This window comes from Tamandua tetradactyla, chromosome 21 (assembly GCF_023851605.1).
Source record: "Tamandua tetradactyla isolate mTamTet1 chromosome 21, mTamTet1.pri, whole genome shotgun sequence".
Taxonomy (NCBI): domain Eukaryota; kingdom Metazoa; phylum Chordata; class Mammalia; order Pilosa; family Myrmecophagidae; genus Tamandua; species Tamandua tetradactyla.
In genome coordinates this window covers 47997644-48017786 of record NC_135347.1, presented here as the reverse complement: position 1 = coordinate 48017786, position 20143 = coordinate 47997644, and the positions used below count along the sequence as shown (strand labels likewise).

At 38.1% G+C, this 20143-nt stretch overlaps 1 pseudogene; it reads right to left on the bottom strand.

The window, feature by feature from the left end:
- Positions 1 to 12752: 12752 nt before the first annotated feature.
- Positions 12753 to 20013, bottom strand: LOC143665368 (transcription initiation factor TFIID subunit 9-like; annotated as a pseudogene).
- Between the last annotated feature and the right edge of the window lie 130 nt (positions 20014 to 20143).

Below are 20143 nucleotides of genomic sequence, written 5' to 3'. Positions count from 1 at the left end.
TGGTAGACTAACAAAGCAAATTGACTTCCTACACTTAACTCATGTTTAAACAAGAGCACAGCCTATGCAGAATATTTTAGTCATGTAAACTCTTTTGATGTCCCATCTTTATTAAGGAACTAACTAGATTAGATTTAAATTCCTCAGGCATAAAGTAAAATATATTTTGTGCCATTTCACCACTTTTGTGACTATAAAAGTAATGAATGATTATTTTGTAAAGCCATTTGTGAACCATGCCCTGATTCTGAGGGCAGAAGAAACAGATGATGACTGCCCAGATGCATGAAGAGACCATGCCTGGAGAAGAACGTGATGAAACGAAATAAAAGAAATCCAGAGGACATTTTTTTTAGTGTACGCCTGATATGGCCCAATCTGTTGACTCATTTGACTTTTCATGCATCATATCAGAATTAGCCTTCAATAAAGATAGCCATTAGGCAAATTACACATGGTGTTTCAGTGTGTTTGATGAAGCTTTCCATTTTCCTTCTTTGAAGCTTCAAAAACACCTCCTGGTGATTAATATAACTGTAGTCCATTTACACACTTGATTTCCTTTACTTCTCTTTGACCTTGATTTTGGCTGAATATTCACAAAGGGAAGTAGCACTGATTCTAATCCTAACTTGGCAGGGTTATTGGGTTCCACCCCAACAATCACCAAAACACTTGGGTTTAGTCAGAACACCAGTTGTTCATCATTTCATAAAACGAAATCTCATCTCCATCCAACAGTAACCTGTTCAAGGGCTATAGGGAGAATGAAAGAAATGTGAATTGACTCATTGACTAATAGGGCAGGACTTCTCAGATGTCAAAAACAGGTCAGACACAACCATTTTCATAGTCCCTTGGAAATTAAAAAATATATAAAAATGACAAAACAGGGCTGCAAAGACTATGGTGCAGTTTAAGAACTTAAAATCATGCTTTTAACACATAAAAAATAAAATAATCTCTTTTGAAAGGAAAGATCATGTGGCCAAATATGAGACTTTGTGAATGCAAGACCTTGGCTAAATGGCTCCTCTGATGAACCTATCTTCCAATCATAATAGCTTCTGCCCAGATCCAGAAATTCCAGGATCATTCAACCTCATTTCATGCATAAAGAAAATGAGGTCACAGAGTATAAATTATATGCTTTAGAGTATGGTCAATTAGTTTGTTAAAAAGTATATCTCAGTGTTCACCAAGTTGCCAGTGTGAGATGCTCCAGGATACCATTCTCCAAAGAATCTTTGACCCAGAAAAACTAGCAAAACCATCTTCTTCAGAACTTTGGAAAACAGTTAAAGGGTGACAGTAACAGAAGAGAGCTGAATTAAAAACACACACGCACACATCTTTAAATATTGGTAGGGAACTCTGTATTTTATGTATTTTTATGCATGAAGTTTCTGTAAACTCAAAACTTCTCTAGGGTTTGATTCCCAGTGCTTGCCCAAGCAAAACAAACAAACAAGCAAACAAAAAAACTTCTCTAATATTAATTTTTAAATATTCATGGAACTGTCTACACAGTGAACCCCTGCATTAAACCATGGACTATAATTAATAGTACAGTTACAAAAATGTCCTTTCATCAATTGTAACAAATTTCCAGACCAATGCAAGATTTTAATAATAGGGTAGTATATAGGAATACTGCGTTGTATGCATGAGTGTTCTGTAAACCTACAACTTCACTAATAAAGAAAAAGAAAGAGCCATGGTTATAAAATTCCTAAAGGAAAATATAGGGAAACATTCAGGACCTTCTGTTGGGCAATGATTCCTCAAAAGCATGGGCAACAAAAGAAAAAAATATATCAATGGAATGTAATCAAATTTAAAATGTTTTCTGCACCAAAGATCTTCATCTTGAAAGTAAACAGATGATCTTCAAAATGGTTAAAAAAAAAAAGAAAAATTGAAAACCACATATCTGAAAAAGATAAAGAAATCCTACAACTCAACAACAAAAACACAAACAACCCAATTGAAAAAAGGGCAATATAGGTTACTGGGAGCCAAGATGGTGGCAGAGAATGAGGAGTTAATTCTAAATGGTGTGGAATTTCTGTTTGGGGTGATGGAAAACTTTTGAAAATGTATAGTGGTGCTTGGTAACATATCATTGTGAATGTAATGAACACTGCTAAATTATATATATGGATATGATTAAGAGGAGAAGTTTTAGGTGGCAAATATTTTATTAGAATAACAATTTTTAAAAAACAATCACAGGGCTGTACAACATAAACAATGAATCATAATGTAAACTATTGACTATAAATAATAGTACAATTATGATAATATTTTCTCATGAATAGTAACAAAGTTACCACACTATTACAAAATGTTAAAAGTGGGTAGGGTATATGGGAATTCTGTACTTTCTGTATGATCTTTCTGTAAATCTACAACATCTCCAATTTAAAAAAAAAATTGATGCTTGCAACACCTTACTGGCATCTCCTCCACCCATCCCTGGTGCAGCGTGGAGCCAGCCTATGCCGCCACTGTGGGTCAATGTTCCGTTCAGGAAGGAGCAGAGTAACCCCTATGTACATGCTGTGGAACCTGTATATCCATGCCGAACTCTCAGGTGGCTGCCTAAAAGATTAAAACAGGAGACTCATCTCAGGCTCCCACTCCCAGAACTTGCCCTACAGGCAATAGCAGCTTGCTGACAGCTCAAACAGTGTAAGGAACAATTAAGTTAAAGTGACCTGGGCAAAGGATTACCTGCTTGAAGTCATCCAACACAGCATCCTAAAAGGGAAGAAAGTTTACTTCACAGGGAGAGGAGAGGGCATTTCTCTTGGGAAGGTGAGATTTCTAAAACCAAGCATAAGCCTAGGAGAAAGCACTGGCTTAGAAAACACAGAGAGGACCCTACACTTGACATTTGCCCCAGGGGAGCACAAGCCAACCTAGAGCCAATTTGCAAAGACCATGGAAGGTGTTTTTTGCATTTGTTTATTTTGTTAGCACCTGGCACTCAAGGAAATCTCTGTCATATCACTAGCAGGATATGAACTTAAGGAACAGACAGATTAAGGAATAAATGCCAGAGTAAACGCTTTAAAATATTAAAATGTACAGTGTTCAACAAAAAACTATAGGACAAAGAAACAAAAATGATGGCCCATCCCAAGAACAGATAAAAATCCAAAAAGCATCAACCAACCAGACTTTAGACATGCTGGACAAATATTTCTAAAAAATGAGCTTCAATATGCTCATAGAGATAAAGAAAAACACCAAGAAAACACTCAAGGATTATCAGGAAAACAATGAATAAACCTTATGAGAATCTCAGTAAAGAAATTGATATTTTGTAAAGGAATCAAACAGAAATACTGAAGTTAAAGGCAAAAATAATCAAAATTTAAAAATCTCTAGAGGGTTTCAGTAGCAGATTGGAGCTGGCAGAAGAGAGAATTCATGAACTGGAAGACAAGATAGTTGCAATGATTCAGGTGAAGGAGCAGAAAGAAAAAAGAGTGAAAAAAAGGGAAACTGAGCCTAAAAGAACAGTGGAACAGTATTAAACATACCAATATAAGCATATTGGAGTCCCAGAAGGAGAAGAAAGAGAGAAAGGGAGAGAAGGAATATTCAAAGAAATAATAGCAGAAAAATTTCCAAATTTAAGAAAAGATAAGGATATGTATATTCCAGAAGCCCAACTAACCCCAGATAGGATAAACTTGAAGAAACCCATGCCCAAACACATGGTAGTCAAACTGCCATACCAAGGACAAGAAAAAGGTACAGAAAGCTGCAAAGCTGCAAGAATAAAGCAATGAATCATGTACAAGAGAATCCCAATAAGATTAAGTTTCAATTTCTCATGGGAAACCATGAGGCAAGAAGGCACTGGGACAAAACATTTAAAGTGCTGAATGAAAACAATACCTCCAAAAATTTTATATGTGACTAAACTCTTTCAAAAATGAGGGTGAGATTAAGAGATTCCCAGAAAATCAAAAACTGAGGGGATTTATCATCACTAGATCTATGCTGCAAGCTAAGGGGAAGCGTTCTTCAACTGAAAAGAAAGGACACTATACAGTGGCTCAAAGTGGCCTAAAAAAATAAAGACTTCTGTAAAGACAGCCATATGGATAATCATAAATGCCAAGACTACTACACTGTATTTTTTGGTATGTAACTCAAATTTCTACTTTTTATGGGTTCTAAAATACAAATGCATACAAAGTAAATGATTAATCTATGGCTTTGGACATGTCATGGACAAAGATGTCATTCATAATAAGTACAACAAAAAAGGCGGTGGACAGAAAGGTGTAAGAACAGTGAATGTGTATGGAAAAAGTTCTGGCAATGGGTGGTGAAATTGCCTCACAAAATTGTGAATATAATTAACAACACTGAATTATATGTTTTAATGTGGTTAAAAGGGGAAATTTTAGGTAGTATATATGTTATTAGAATAAAAAAAGTAAAACAAACACAAAAACAATAGAAGGCTGTACAACACAAATAATGAACCCTAAGGTAAACTATGAACTATAGTTAATAGAATAATGATAATAGCATTGTTTCATCAATTGTAATAAAGTTACCACACTAATGCATAATGTGAATAATAGGGAAAACTGTGTATGTGAGTGAGGGTACATTGGAACACCATGTTCTCTGTGTGATTTTTTTGAAAACCTACATCTTCTCTATTTTTAAAAAGCATACCTCAGTGCGCTATGCATGGCTAAAGCCTATGCAGGGTTTATTTCACTCACTGTGCAGGGACGTAGGTGAAAGGAGAATGGAAGTCACAGAAGAGGTCTTAGGTGAGAGGAATGACTGCTGGCAGTTAATAAAGTGATGAATATTGATAGCATTATTGCAGTGAAAAAGAATATTGGGCAAAGCCAAAAACAGACTGAGTCATGGTGAGATGCTGGCTAATCAGGACTCCAGACCGGTACTCCCACATGATTTCTATGAAAGCTGCAATTACGACACTATGCCATAAACCAAAGGGGAGATGGCATCTTTCTTTTGGAAGCTGCTTATTTCCAGTACTCCTATTTTGTGTTTAGTCCTCAGGTTGGGAATCTTTCTGATATCTCCATGGAGAAAAATGGCAACTTTTTCCAATGAATTATTAAGCTAGAAAGTAGGGACATTAGACATTGATTTGACTTAGACTTTTGTGAGACAGCGCTGCCCTCTGAGTCATGTTTTAATAATTTGGATCTCAGCAATGATTTTATTTATTTTGGGGAATTTTACTTTTCTAAAGAGCCAAAATAGTTCCTCCCTTTTAGATATCAGAAGCAGACACAGGAAAATCTGCATTTTGTGTCTTTCTCATATTGTTAGGATTCTGGGCTCCTTAGTAACTTGGCTAGCCATCCTAAGTAAATGTTAAGACAATTACTATTGGCACTATCATCTCACAGATCATTTCCAGCTGTTAGCTCAATGCAAATAAGAGATCTTCTGAGCTTAGAAAATTTGAAATTTTCATCTGAGGCCAAGGCAAGAACTGAATGTGAAGATTAAAAAGAAGTATCAACTATGGCCAATTGATTTTTGACAAGGCCCCAAATCCACTGAATTGGGACAGAAGAGTCTCTTCAATAAATGGGACTGAGAGAACTGGATATCCATATCTAAAGGAATGAAAGAGGACCCTTACCTCATACCCTAAACAAAAAATGAAACTCAAAGTGGATCAAAGACTTAAATATAAGAGCCAGTACCATAAAACTCCTAGAAGAAAATATAAGGAAACATCTTCGAGACCTAGTGATAAGAGGTAGTTTCTTAGACCTTAAACCTAAAGCACAAGCAATGAAAGAAAAAATAGATAAATGGGAACACCTCAAGATTGAACACTTCAGTGCTTCAAAGAACTTTGTCAAAAGGATGAAAAGGCAGCCAATGTAATGGGAGAGAATATTTGGTAATCATATATCTGAAAAGGGTTTGATATCCAGTACATATAAAGAAATCCCACAACTCAACAATAAAAAGACAAACAACCCAATTATATGGGCAAAAGATATGAACAGACATTTTTCCAAGAGAAAATACAAATGGCTAAAAAGTGCATGAAAATATGTTCATCTTCATTCGCTATTATGGAAATGCAAATCAAAACCATAATGACATATCATCTCACACCTATAAGAAAAGCTGTTATTAGACAAACAGGAAACTACAAATGTTGGAGAGGATGTGGAGAAATAGGCACACATTCACTAAATTGTACAGCTGCTGTGGAAGACAGTTTGGCAGTTCCTCAGAAACTAAATAGTGAATTGCCCTATGACTTGACACGCTACTCGGTATATACACAGAAGATCTGAAAGCAGGGACATGAACGAACATTTGCACTCTGATGTTCACAGCAGCATTATTCACAATTGCCAAAAGCTGGAAGTAATGCAAATGTCCATCAACAGATGAGTAGATAAACAAAATGTGGTATAAACACATGATGGAATATTATGCAGCAATAAGAAGGAATAAGGTCCTGAAGCATGCAACAGCATGGACAGCAAATGTAATACTGTATGAAATACATCAGACACAAGAAGACTGATATTTTATGCTTCCACTAATACGAATTAACTAAAGCATATAAACTCGGAGTCTTAAAACATAGAATATAGGGTACTAGAGATAGATAGAAGCTAGAGAAAAGCGTGACTGGTTACTTAATATGTACAAAATTTTAAGTCAGGTTGAACTTAAATGTTTGGGCATGGTAGAGGCGAGGGTAGCTCATTATTGGGATTATAAGTAATGGTGCTCTATTTTAGGTGAATTTGGTTGAAAGAGGTTGTTTAGAGTTATGCCACCTATTGATACTAAAAATTTAAATAAGTTCTTGCATGACCTACTACAAATGAATGACACTTGTACAAAGAGTTAATACTAGAGTGGTATATGTGGGGAAATTCTCTACTTCAGGCTAGGGACTATAGTTAAAAGTAATACCTTAATATTCTTTCATCAACAGTAACAGGTGTTCCACACCAATACTAGGGGTCGATAATAGGGAAAGGGGGTGTCTAGAGTTTTCTTTTCTCATATTTATCTGATATTTTTGTTTTTGGAGTGAGGAAAATGTTCTAAAATTAAGTGTAATGATGATTGCACAAGTAAATGATGATACTGTGAGACATTGATTGTATATTTTGGATGAAATATATGGTATGAGAATATTTCTCAATAAAATCTGCAGATTCAAAAAACAAAGAAGTATCAATGCCCTGTGTTGTGAAGATGGCAGACTGTGGACACCATCACAGTTTTAGTGGAAGTTTAACTTGATACAAACTTTTCAGTAGGCAATTTGGAATATGTACCAAACCTCAAAATGCATATATTTTCCAATTCAAGAAGGCTGACTAAACACAGGCATTCACTCCCCATTTGTTCTAAGATCCCATTAAATGAAAAGTGCTGATATATATAGACTAAATAGAAATATAGACACATCTGGAACACTCAGGATTTAGACAGGAAAGTTAGGCCAAATAGTTCAGTAGAGAAAATTTGATATAGGGAATTATATATAAAGGTGTGAGAAGATCTAAAAGGCTAAACAGAGGATGATGAGACAACCCAGGAATTAGCAGCACCAGAAGGTTACTATATCTTGATGGCTGGAGGGACCAAAAGAGAAGGTATTATTGTCAGAACCCAGGAGCCAGGACTGTCTGGCAAGAGCTGCAACCACAGAATAAGGGGCTGTTTGTAGTGAGAGGTGTTGGACAAATGCAGGAGATTTAGCCATTTCTAGTAACGCTGCCCAAGGCAGAAAGAGATGGGAGAAATAACTTACCTCCTCTTTTCTTCCCTCTTGCCAATATCCCAGCAGTGCCTCCCATTGGCTCAACCTAGATGGAGACCAGATGGTAAAGAAATGTTATCTGCAGAAGTGAGTTCTCTGTGATATAGAGCGGAGCAGGGAAATGATGGGTTTAAATCACATCATCCGCAAAAGGCTCATTCATTTCCCAACCCCTGGTCCTGTGGGTGTGAACCCACCTGGTAATCAGACATTTGTAATTGTTATGAGTTGAGGTGTGTTCCAACTGAATGAATGTGAGCCTTAATCCAATATGACTGAAGTCCTAACAAGCAAAGGTAACTGGACATGGAAAGAGAAACCACAGGAAGAGCAGGAAACTGGATATCAATGGAACAAGGAAGAGAAGGAAGAGCCCATCATCATGTGCATTGCCATGTGACAGGAAAGCCAGGGTCAAAAATCACTGACAGCCAGCCGCAAAACACTACAACACTTGGTTATAAATCATCACCTTGCTGAAGCCTTGATTTTGGACTTCTCCCAGCCTCAAAAACATGAGCCAATAAATTCTCATTATTTAAGCCTACCCATTGTATGGTATATGTTTTAGCAGCTGGGGAACTAAAACACTGAGTAATGACTGAGAGTTATAGGCAAAGGCCTGGCATAACAGAGTAGAAAGAATGGGGGCTGTGTGGTGATATGCCAGTTTGAAACTATTATGTACCCCAGAAAAGTCATGTTTTAATCCTGATCCAATCTTGTGGGGGCAGCCATTTCTTTCAATCATGATGCAACACTGTAGGGCAGAAATTTTTATTAGATTGTCTCCAAGGAAATGTGACACACCCAACTGTGGATGTGGCCCTTTGATTAGACAGAGATGTGACTCCTACATTGAGTGAGTCTTTGTATTAGTCTGTGAATGCTGCCAATATACAAAGGAAAGACAGTCATAGGTACCTATTCCCATTGCCATAGGGAGAAATCAAAAGGTAAAAAGAGTCACTTGACCCAAACAGTTCCTAAAACCTGCAGAGCAAATTCCATTGGATTTCAAAGTCTGAGAGTCGTTTATCCTTGGGACTTTAGAAAGAAGCAGTCCTACCTGTGCAGTGGCCTTGTTCTCTCTCCAAATGCTGGGATGAGTTGCAACACTAGGGTTCACTGGGTTTGACCACGTTTTTCTCAGCTCCACCCTCTCCACACATCAGGGCACCACCTGGGATCTCTGCTATCTCCAGATCACATGATCAACCCCTCCAGAACAATGGGGTGGCAACCAGGCTTCCCCCAACCCCATCCCTAGCTTATGCAGTAGGCCTGAGGTGGCACAACTCTTCTTGACCTGTGAAGTAGAAGGCCTGCCCTCTGTTTCTGGGGCAAACTCACCCTTCCACATATATGGGGTGGGGGGGGTCTGCTCTCCAAGCTTGAGATTTCCTGGATCCAGTCCTTAGGCTCCATGGCTCTGCCTCTGAAGTAATTTTCCCTTCAATTTGTCCCTTTTCTGTCCCTTTTAGTCCAGACTGGCAGTGGTTCCATTTGTACAGATCCCACAAGATGCCTATTGGCTTTCTAGGTAGTATACTGGGATCATGTCCATCAGACATGGGACTTTCCATAGATTCTTTCTGGGTAACTCCATTTCCAATCCTGGAGTTTTCTGAAATGGTTGACTGGTTCCATGTTTGGGTAAATTCTTATGGTGAGCATTATTTCACTGGGTCTCACTTTTTGGAAGCCCAGAATTTTCCAGACCAGCAATTTTTCTTTGTACACAAGAGTTCAGTTTTCAACTTATCTCTTTCCTCTCACATTTTACTATAAGCTCAACTGCATTTTCCACATTTAGTTTGGAAATTTCATCTGCTAAATATCCAAGTTCATCACTCTCAAATTCTGCCTTCCATTCACAAAGAATGCCTTCCTTCCAGTTTGCAATAACACATTCATCATTTCTGTCTAAAGCCTTATTGGAGATATCTTTAGAGTCCACATTTTTACCAACAGTCTCTTCAAAGTATTCTAGGCCATTCCTATTAAACTCTTCACAACCTTCTAGAATTGCCCCCTTATCCATATAAAAACCTGTTCTAGCATGTTTGGTATTTGCAAACTTCAGCAGCACCCCACGTCTCCAGTGCCAAAATCTGTATTAGTTTGTTAAGTGACTGGAATGCAATATACCAGAAATGGAACAGCATTTATAAAGGGAATTTAATCAGTTACAAGTTTACAGTTCTAAGGCCGTAAATATGTCCTAACTAAGGCATCCATAGAAAGATACCTTGGCTCAAGGAAGGGTGATCTTGGGAGGGACATGATGGCATCTGCTGGTCCTTGTTCCCAGTTTTGTTGCTTCCAGCTTTTGATGCTAGTGGTTTCCTCTCTAAACATCTATGGGCATTCACTTAGCTGCTCCAGGAAAAACTCTGGGTTTTATCTCTTAGCTTAGCATCTGCCAAGGCTAGAGATTTCTTCTCTTCAGGGTCTGGCTATTTCTGTGAGTCCTTGCTTAGCATCTGGGATATTTCTGTCTCAATCTCTAAATGTCTACATTCATTCTGCTTTTTCTCCAAAATATTTCCTCTTTTAAAAGATTCCAGTAAACTAATCAAGACCCACCTCAAACGGGTTTCTCTGTGGAGATAATCTAATCAAAGTTTCCACCCTACAGTAGAAAATAAATGGTTGCCCCCACAGGATTGGATCAGGATTAAAACATGACTTTTTTGTGGTACATAATACTTTCAAACTGGCACAGTCTTGATTGGTTTATTGTAGTCCTTTAAAAAGGAAAACATTTTGATGAATCCTCAGATGCAGATGCAAACTCAGATGTTTGGAAATGCACTTGCAGACTCTTGGAAAATAGTTGCTTCAGAGATGCTTGATGGTGTTTGAAGTGCCAATAGAGAGAGCAGATGCCTAAACAGGGCTGTCCGGAGCCCAGCAGATGTCACCATGTGCTTTCCCATGAGATGCTACGCAAGCAGGAACCCAGGATTGTATCCCAGAGGAACAAGGTGAAAGCCCCCAGATGCTTAGAGAGGAAACCATGGGCCTTAGAAGCTGGAAGCAATGGAACCAGGAACAAGGACACCAGATGCTAGTCACATGACTTTCCAGCTGATAAAGGTATTCCAGATGGCATCAGCCTTTCTTGAGTGAAGGTAACCTCTTGTTGGTGCCTTAATTTGGACATTTTCATGGCCTTAGAACTGTAAATTTGTAACTATTAAATTCCTTATGAAAAAGTCATTCCATTTCTGATATATTGCATTCCAGCAGTTTAACAAACTAATACAGGTGATATACTTAAATAAACCCTGGAATATAAAAGGTAAGTGGGAGGGTGCATGGGTGGTTCAGTGGTAGAACTCTCACTGTCCATGTGGGAGACCTGGGTTTGTTTCCGGACCATGCACCTCCTACCCCTTGCTGAAAAAAAAGGAGGTGGAAACTACATGACAGAAGAAAAAGGCAGAGAAATTGTCAGTCTAGAAAAAACTCTGAGACCTCTGTAACGGAAGAGGTCAGTCATTGAACACAATTGAGGAAGGAGTGACCGATGGGGCTAAAACCAGAGATTACTTAAATCTCTGAAGATGCTTAGAATTATTCCATCCAGCAACTGATTTCAAACATATATACAGTGAGCAGGATGCCAGCTTTTACCCTTGAGAAAAATTTTCAGATAAATCCTCTCTAAAGAAATTGAACAAACTAGGAAAACTTAAATTTCTGGATTTGTTGACGTTTCAGAGAAAAGTCATTATCATTTGAGAATTTTGCTGACACTCAGCCTGAGAGCCAGCCCCCAATCCTCTGACCCAGAAACAAAGCTTACAGGTTGGTATTGCATGATTCTTGCTAGTAAAATATCCTGTAATAAGGGGAGACCTAATAGGAAAATAGTCTTACACAAGAGTAGAAATATGTACTTGTTTTAGTGCATTAGCACTTCTGAAATGCAGAAACCCTAAAATGGGTTAGCTTTTGCAATAAGGATTTATTAACTTGCAAGTTTACCGTTCTGAGGCCATGAAAATGTCCAAATCAAGGCATCAAAGTATGATGCTTTCTCCCTGAGGCTGACCCGACAACCTTGGTCTCCTGTCCAGTGACAAGGCACATGACGTATCTGCTGGTCTCTCCCAGGTTTCTTTGTTTACAGCTTCTTTGTTTAAAGCTCTGTGGGTGGCTTTTTTTCTCAGCATCCGTGTTGTTTCTCTGTGTTTCTCTCTATCTTTCTCTGGATTTCATCCTCTTATAAAGGATTTCAGTAAGAAGATTAGGACATACCTGGGGCATACCTCAACTGAAATAACCTAATCAAAAGGTCCCACCCACAAAAGGTTTACACCCACAGGAATGGATTAGCTTTAAGAACATGATCTTCTGAAGTCCGTAAAGTCTGCATGCTCTCACAGCACTCCTTTCCTAATAAGAGAAATCATTAGAATGTGAGAGAACCAGCGATAGAAATGAGAAATACAAATTTTAAACAAAAATATTGAGTTTGGGGAAGTTGAAATAATTAAAGGAACCAAAAAAGGACCTAAAGATCATCCATATAAATATTCTCGAGAAGATTTAATGAAATATCACATCTATAAAACAAGAAATAGGATAGTGAATATTTCAAAACCTCAACTTCTGGGTGAGACGAAAGGGAGAGATGTTAATTGGTGCACACTCTGTATTTTGGGTGGTGCATTTCTGAATTTGACTTTTTTTGATGAAAATAACTTTATTTTTTACACTTAAAAACTGATGAAAAGCCACTATTAATCCTTTTAAAGGAAATTCAACATCTCAATTGAAAATTATGGTAACCATATTTACTCATTAAATACTAATTAAATTTTTCAAACCAGAACTTCAAAAGATCCAACATGCATGTTTAAGTACAATGGATTCAAGACCAAGTATACATATTACATGCATCAAGGCTAGATTACAAATTATCACAGTCATCATCATCATCATCAACATCTTCATGTTTTCTTTTCAATGCATTTGATGATTCAGTGGCAGTGTTTTGTGATGACACCAGGTTTGTGGTAATAAGAATATTTTTGGGACTTCCTGGAAGATGGCAGCTTAGTAAGACACGCGGATCTTAGTTTCTTCTCCAGGACAGCTACTAGGGGAGTAGAAACGATACAGAAAGCGCCCAAAGCCACAACAGAGATAAAAAAGACAGCGTACCCCATCCTGGAACGGCTGGCTGGCTGAGAGAAGCCGCTCGGGTGAGATCACCGAGGCGCGCGGGCTTCACCGGGCGGGGCGGCAAGCGGCCGGAGTCACTCCCTTCCCCCTTCCCGGGCCGGCTGGGAGAATTGGAGAGGCGGTCCCCTGAAACCGTGGCGGCTGGCGCCCACACCACGCGCAGCCCCCCGGACCAACTGAGAGAAGTGGATCGGAAATCCCCAGGCCGCGGAGAACGGTGATGGGTGGGGGAGGCCCCTTCCAAACCCGTGACTCCAGGGGAACGTGCACTCTCCCGGGTGGGCCGCTGCCGCTGGTGCCCTCCCGCCACGCTTGTCGCCCAGGGCCGACTAGGAAATTCAGACGGGCTCTCTCCCGGGCTGCGGCGACCAGCAACCCTCCCTGCGTTTGGACCCCGGGCCGGCTCAAGCCGCTTCGGCTAGCGAACCCCCCGGACGGTGAGAGTTTTCCAAAGTTTAAGGTCCCACAGCACCTTTTACTGGTGGGACCCGCTGACAAACGTGTGCCACAAGCACCACCGCTGGGCAGGATAAGAAAAACAGAACCCAGAGATTTCACAGAAAAATCTTCCAAACTTTTGGATCCAATACCCAGGGAAATCTGTCTAAATGCGCAGACGCAAACAGAAGATAACGGACCACGCTCAAATAATTGAAAATATGGCCCAGTCAAAGGAACAAACCAATAGTTCAAATGAGATACAGGAGCTGAGACAACTAATGCTAAATATACGAACAGAAATGGAAAACCTCTTCAAAAACGAAATCGATAAATTGAGGGAGGACATGAAGAAGACATGGGCTGAACATAAAGAAGAAATAGAAAAACTGAAAAAACAAATCACAGAACTTATGGAAGTGAAGGACAAAGTAGAAAAGATAGAAAAAACAATGGATACCTACAATGATAGATTCAAAGAGACAGAAGATAGAATTAGTGATTTGGAGGATGGAACATCTGAATTCCAAAAACAAACAGAAACTATCGGGAAAAGAATGGAAAAATTTGAACAGGGTATCAGGGAACTCAAGGACAATATGAACCACACAAATATACGTGTTGTGGGTGTCCCAGAAGGAGAAGAGAAGGGAAAAGGAGGAGAAAAACTAATGGAAGAAATTATCACTGAAAATTTCCCAACTCTTATGAAAGACCTAAAATTACAGATCCAAGAAGTGCAGCGCACCCCAAAGAGATTAGACCCAAATAGGCGTTCTCCAAGACACTTACTAGTTAGAATGTCAGAGGTCAAAGAGAAAGAGAGGATCTTGAAAGCAGCAAGAGAAAAACAATCCATCACATACAAGGGAAACCCAATAAGACTATGTGTAGATTTCTCAGCAGAAACCATGGAGGCTAGAAGATGGTGGGATGATATATTTAAATTACTAAAAGAGAAAAACTGCCAACCAAGACTCCTATATCCAGCAAAATTGTCCTTCAAAAATGAGGGAGAAATTAAAACATTCTCAGACAAAAAGTCACTGAAAGAATTTGTGACCAAGAGACCAGCTCTGCAAGAAATACTAAAGGGAGCACTAGAGTCAGAACCGAAAAGACAGAAGAGAGAGGTATGGAGAAGAGTGTAGAAAGAAGGAAAGTCAGATATGATATATATAATACAAAAGGCAAAATGGCAGAGGAAAATATTATCCAAACAGTAATAACACTAAATGTTAATGGACTGAATTCCCCAATCAAAAGACATAGATTGGCAGAATGGATTAAAAAACAGGATCCTTCTATATGCTGTCTACAGGAAACACATCTTAGACCCAACGATAAACATAGGTTGAAAGTGAAAGGTTGGGAAAAGATATTTCATGCAAATAACAACCAGAAAAGAGCAGGAGTGGCTATACTAATATCCAACAAGTTAGACTTCAAATGTAAAACAGTTAAAAGAGACAAAGAAGGACACTATCTACTAATAAATGGAACAATTAAACAAGAAGACATAACAATCATAAATATTTATGCACCGAATCAGAATGCCCCAAAATACGTGAGGAATACACTGCAAACACTGAAGAGGGAAATAGACACAAATACCATAATAGTTGGAGACTTCAATTCCCCACTCTCATCAATGGACAGAACATCTAGACAGAGGATCAATAAAGAAATAGAGAATCTGAATATTACTATAAAGGAGCTAGACTTAACAGACATTTATAGGACATTACATCCCACAACAGCAGGATACACCTTTTTCTCAAGTGCTCATGGATCATTCTCAAAGATAGACCATATGCTGGGTCACAAAGCAAGTCTTAACAAATTTAAAAAGATTGAAATCATACACAACACTTTCTTGGATCATAAAGGAATGAAGTTGGAAATCAATAATAGGCGGAATGCCAGAAAATTCACAAATACCTGGAGGCTCCACAACACACTCTTAAACAACGAGTGGGTCAAAGAAGAAATTGCAAGAGAAATTAGTAAATACCTCGAGGCAAATGAAAATGAAGACACAACATATCAAAACTTATGGGATGCAGCAAAGGCAGTGCTAAGAGGGAAATTTATTGCCCTAAATGCCTATATCAGAAAAGAAGAAAAGGCAAAAATGCAGGAATTAACTGTTCACTTGGAAGAACTGGAGAAAGAACAGCAAACTAATCCCAAAGCAAGCAAAAGGAAAGAAATAACAAAGATCAGAGCAGAAATAAATGAAATTGAAAATATGAAAACAGTAGAGAAAATCAATAAGACCAGAAGTTGGTTCTATGAGAAAATCAATAAGATTGATGGGCCCTTAGCAAGACTGACAAAAAGAAGAAGAGAGAGGATGCAACTAAATAAGATCAGAAATGGAAGAGGAGACATAACTACTGACCTCACAGAAATAAAGGAGGTAATAACAGGATACTATGAACAACTTTACACTAATAAATACAACAATTTAGATGAAATGGACGGGTTCCTGGAAAGACATGAACAACCAACTTTGACTCAAGAAGACATAGATGACCTCAACAAACCAATCACAAGTAAAGAAATTGAATTAGTCATTCAAAAGCTTCCTAAAAAGAAAAGTCCAGGACCAGATGGCTTCACATGTGAATTCTACCAAACGTTCCAGAAAGAATTAGTACCAATTCTCCTCAAACTCTTCAAAAAAATCGAAGTGGAGGGAAAACTGCCTAATTCATTCTATGAAGCCAACATCACCCTCATACCAAAACCAGGCAAAGATATTACAAAAAAAGAAAACTACAGACCAATCTCTCTAATGAATACAGATGCAAAAATCCTCAATAAAATTCTAGCAAATCGTATCCAACAACACATTAAAAGAATTATACATCATGACCAAGTAGGATTCATCCCAGGGATGCAAGGATGGTTCAACATAAGAAAATCAATTAATGTAATACACCATATCAACAAATCAAAGCAGAAAAATCACATGATCATCTCAATTGATGCAGAGAAGGCATTTGACAAGATTCAACATCCTCTCTTGTTGAAAACACTTCAAAAGATAGGAATACAAGGGAACTTCCTTAAAATGATAGAGGGAATATATGAAAAACCCACAGCTAATATCATCCTCAATGGGGAAAAATTGAAAACTTTCCCCCTAAGATCAGGAACAAGACAAGGATGTCCACTATCACCACTATTATTCAACATTGTGTTGGAGGTTCTAGCCAGAGCAATTAGACAAGAAAAAGAAATACAAGGCATCAAAATTGGAAAGGAAGAAGTAAAACTATCACTGTTTGCAGACGATATGATACTATACGTCGAAAACCCGGAAAAATCCACAACAAAACTACTAGAGCTAATAAATGAGTACAGCAAAGTAGCAGGTTACAAGATCAACATTCAAAAATCTGTAGCATTTCTATACACTAGTAATGAACAAGCTGAGGGGGAAATCAAGAAACGAATCCCATTTACAATTGCAACTAAAAGAATAAAATACCTAGGAATAAATTTAACTAAAGAGACAAAAAACCTATATAAAGAAAACTACAAAAAACTGCTAAAAGAAATCACAGAAGACCTAAATAGATGGAAGGGCATACCGTGTTCATGGATTGGAAGACTAAATATAGTTAAGATGTCAATCCTACCTAAATTGATTTACAGATTCAATGCAATACCAATCAAAATCCCAACAACTTATTTTTCAGAAATAGAAAAACCAATCAGCAAATTTATCTGGAAGGGCAGGGAGCCCCGAATTGCTAAAAACATCTTGAGGAAAAAAAACGAAGCTGGAGGTCTCGCGATGCCTGACTTTAAGGCATATTATGAAGCCACAGTGGTCAAAACAGCATGGTATTGGCATAAAGATAGATATATCGACCAATGGAATCGAATAGAGTGCTCAGATATAGACCCTCTCATCTATGGACATTTGATCTTTGATAAGGCAGTCAAGCCAACTCACCTGGGACAGAGCAGTCTCTTCAATAAATGGTGCCTAGAGAACTGGATATCCATATGCAAAAGAATGAAAGAAGACCCATCTCTCACACCCTATACAAAAGTTAACTCAAAATGGATCAAAGATCTAAACATTAGGTCTAAGACCATAAAACAGTTAGAGGAAAATGTTGGGAGATATCTTATGGATCTTACAACTGGAGGTGGTTTTATGGACCTTAAACCTAAAGCAAGAGCACTGAAGAAGGAAATAAATAAATGGGAACTCCTCAAAATTAAACACTTTTGTGCATCAAAGAACTTCATCAAGAAAGTAGAAAGACAGCCTTCACAATGGGAGACAATATTTGGAAATGATATATCAGATAAAGGTCTAGTATCCAGAATTTATAAAGAGATTGTTCATCTCAACAACAAAAAGACAGCCAACCCATTACAAAATGGGAAAAAGACTTGAACAGACACCTATCAGAAGAGGAAATACAAATGGCCAAAAGGCACATGAAGAGATGCTCAATGTCCCTGGCCATTAGAGAAATGCAAATCAAAACCACAATGAGATATCATCTCACACCCACCAGAATGGCCATTATCAACAAAACAGAAAATGACAAGTGCTGGAGAGGATGCGGAGAAAGAGGCACACTTATCCACTGTTGGTGGAAATGTCAAATGGTGCAACCACTGTGGAAGGCAGTTTGGCGGTTCCTCAAAAAGCTGAATATAGAATTGCCATATGACCCAGCAATACCATTGCTGGGAATATACTCAAAGGACTTAAGGGCAAAGACACAAACGGACATTTGCACACCAATGTTTATAGCAGTGTTATTTACAATTGCAAAGAGATGGAAACCGCCGAAATCTCCATCAACAGAAGAGTGGCTAAACAAACTGTGGTATATACATACGATGGAATACTATGCAGCTTTAAGACAGGATAAACTTATGAAGCATGTAATAACATGGATGGACCTAGAGAACATTATGCTGAGTGAGTCTAGCCAAAAACTAAAGGACAAATACTGTATGGCCCCACTGATGTGAACAGACATTCGAGAATAAATTTGGAATATGTCCTTGATAACAGAGTCCAGCAGGAGGTAGAAACAGGGTAAGATAATGGCCAATTGGAGTTGAAGGGATACAGACGGTGTAACAGGACTAGATACAAAAACTCAAAAATGGACAGCACAATAATACCTAATTGTGAAAGTAATCATGTTAAAACACTGAATGAAGCTGCATCCGAGCTATAGGTTTTTGTTTTGTTTTGTTTTGTTTTGTTTTGATTTTACTATTATTACTTTTATTTTTTTCTCTATATTAACATTCTATATCTTTTTCGGTTATGTTGCTAGTTCTTCTAAACCAATGCATATATGCTAAGAAATGATGATCATGCATCTATGTGATGATGTTAAGAATTAATGATTGCATATGTAGAATGGTATGATCTCTAAATGTTGGGTTAATTTCTTTTTTTCCGTTAATTAAAAAAAAAAAAGAAAAAAAAAGAGAAGGGATAATTGGAGCTGAAGGGATACAGACTGTACAACGGGACTGGATATAAAAACTCAGAAATGGACAGCACAATACTACCCAATTGTAATGCAATTATGTTAAAACACTGAATGAAGCTGCATGTGAGGTATAGGTTTTTTGTTTTTGTTTTTGTTTTTTTTTCTTTCTATTATTGTTTTAATTCTTATTCTGTTGTCTTTTTATTTCTTTTTCTAAATCGATGCAAATGTACTAAGAAATGATGAATATGCAACTATGTGATGTTATTAAGAATTACTGATTGTACATGTAGATTGGAATGATTTCTAATTGTTTTGTTAATTCTTTTTTTAATTAATAAAAAAAAGAAATAAAAAAATAAGAATATTTTTGGACCCAATTAATGATGGATTAATCAAAACATTCTGAACTGCTGATGTTGCAGGAATGGACGCTTTTACAGCTGGGGACTGTGAACTGGGCATATGCACTGTAAACCTTTGCCCTGTGAGAGACGTTGGGGCCCCTACTTTAGTTGAAACAGACATAGTTTGTGGAGTTGCTGGGCCTATTGTGGGAGTACTAAGTCTGCTACTAACTGAGCCCACACTCAACCGGGGAACTGTTATTCTTCCTGCAGAAGTAGATGCCTTTTTCTGTAAAGACTTAGGTTTATAGTTTGGAGCAGTTAAGCAGTATCTATCAGGTGGTAATCTAGGACCTGAATATAGCTTGATCAATGGCAAAGGGGTTTGATTTCTTTGCCTTGCAATATTGAATAAAAAATCTCTCAGGGGAGGAGAGGTAAAAAGAGGTAAAATCTCTCAGGGGAGGAGAGGGTCAGCACAACACTGGATTACCAATCGCACATCATCTGCATCGACAGTAGCTTTCTTAGCATGGCTTGCATAAATGTTTACATCACCTAGAATTGTGGTCACATATCGGAAGGCAAACTCCAACATATGAGTTATAACTCTTGGCTCATATTTTGTAATCCCCATATCCTTCAGGATTTGTTCCATCATCTGTGCATCTTTTGGCATGCTCTTGGGAGAAGCCGTCTTGCCAGATTCCATGATATCTGGTGATCAAACTTCTTTAGCTAAATCACTCACATTAATATGTTTCAATTCTGATATTGATGCAAGTTCTTTGCCTAATGCGGTTTTTCCAGCCCCTGGTGTACCGGTAAGCAGGAGGTTCAGC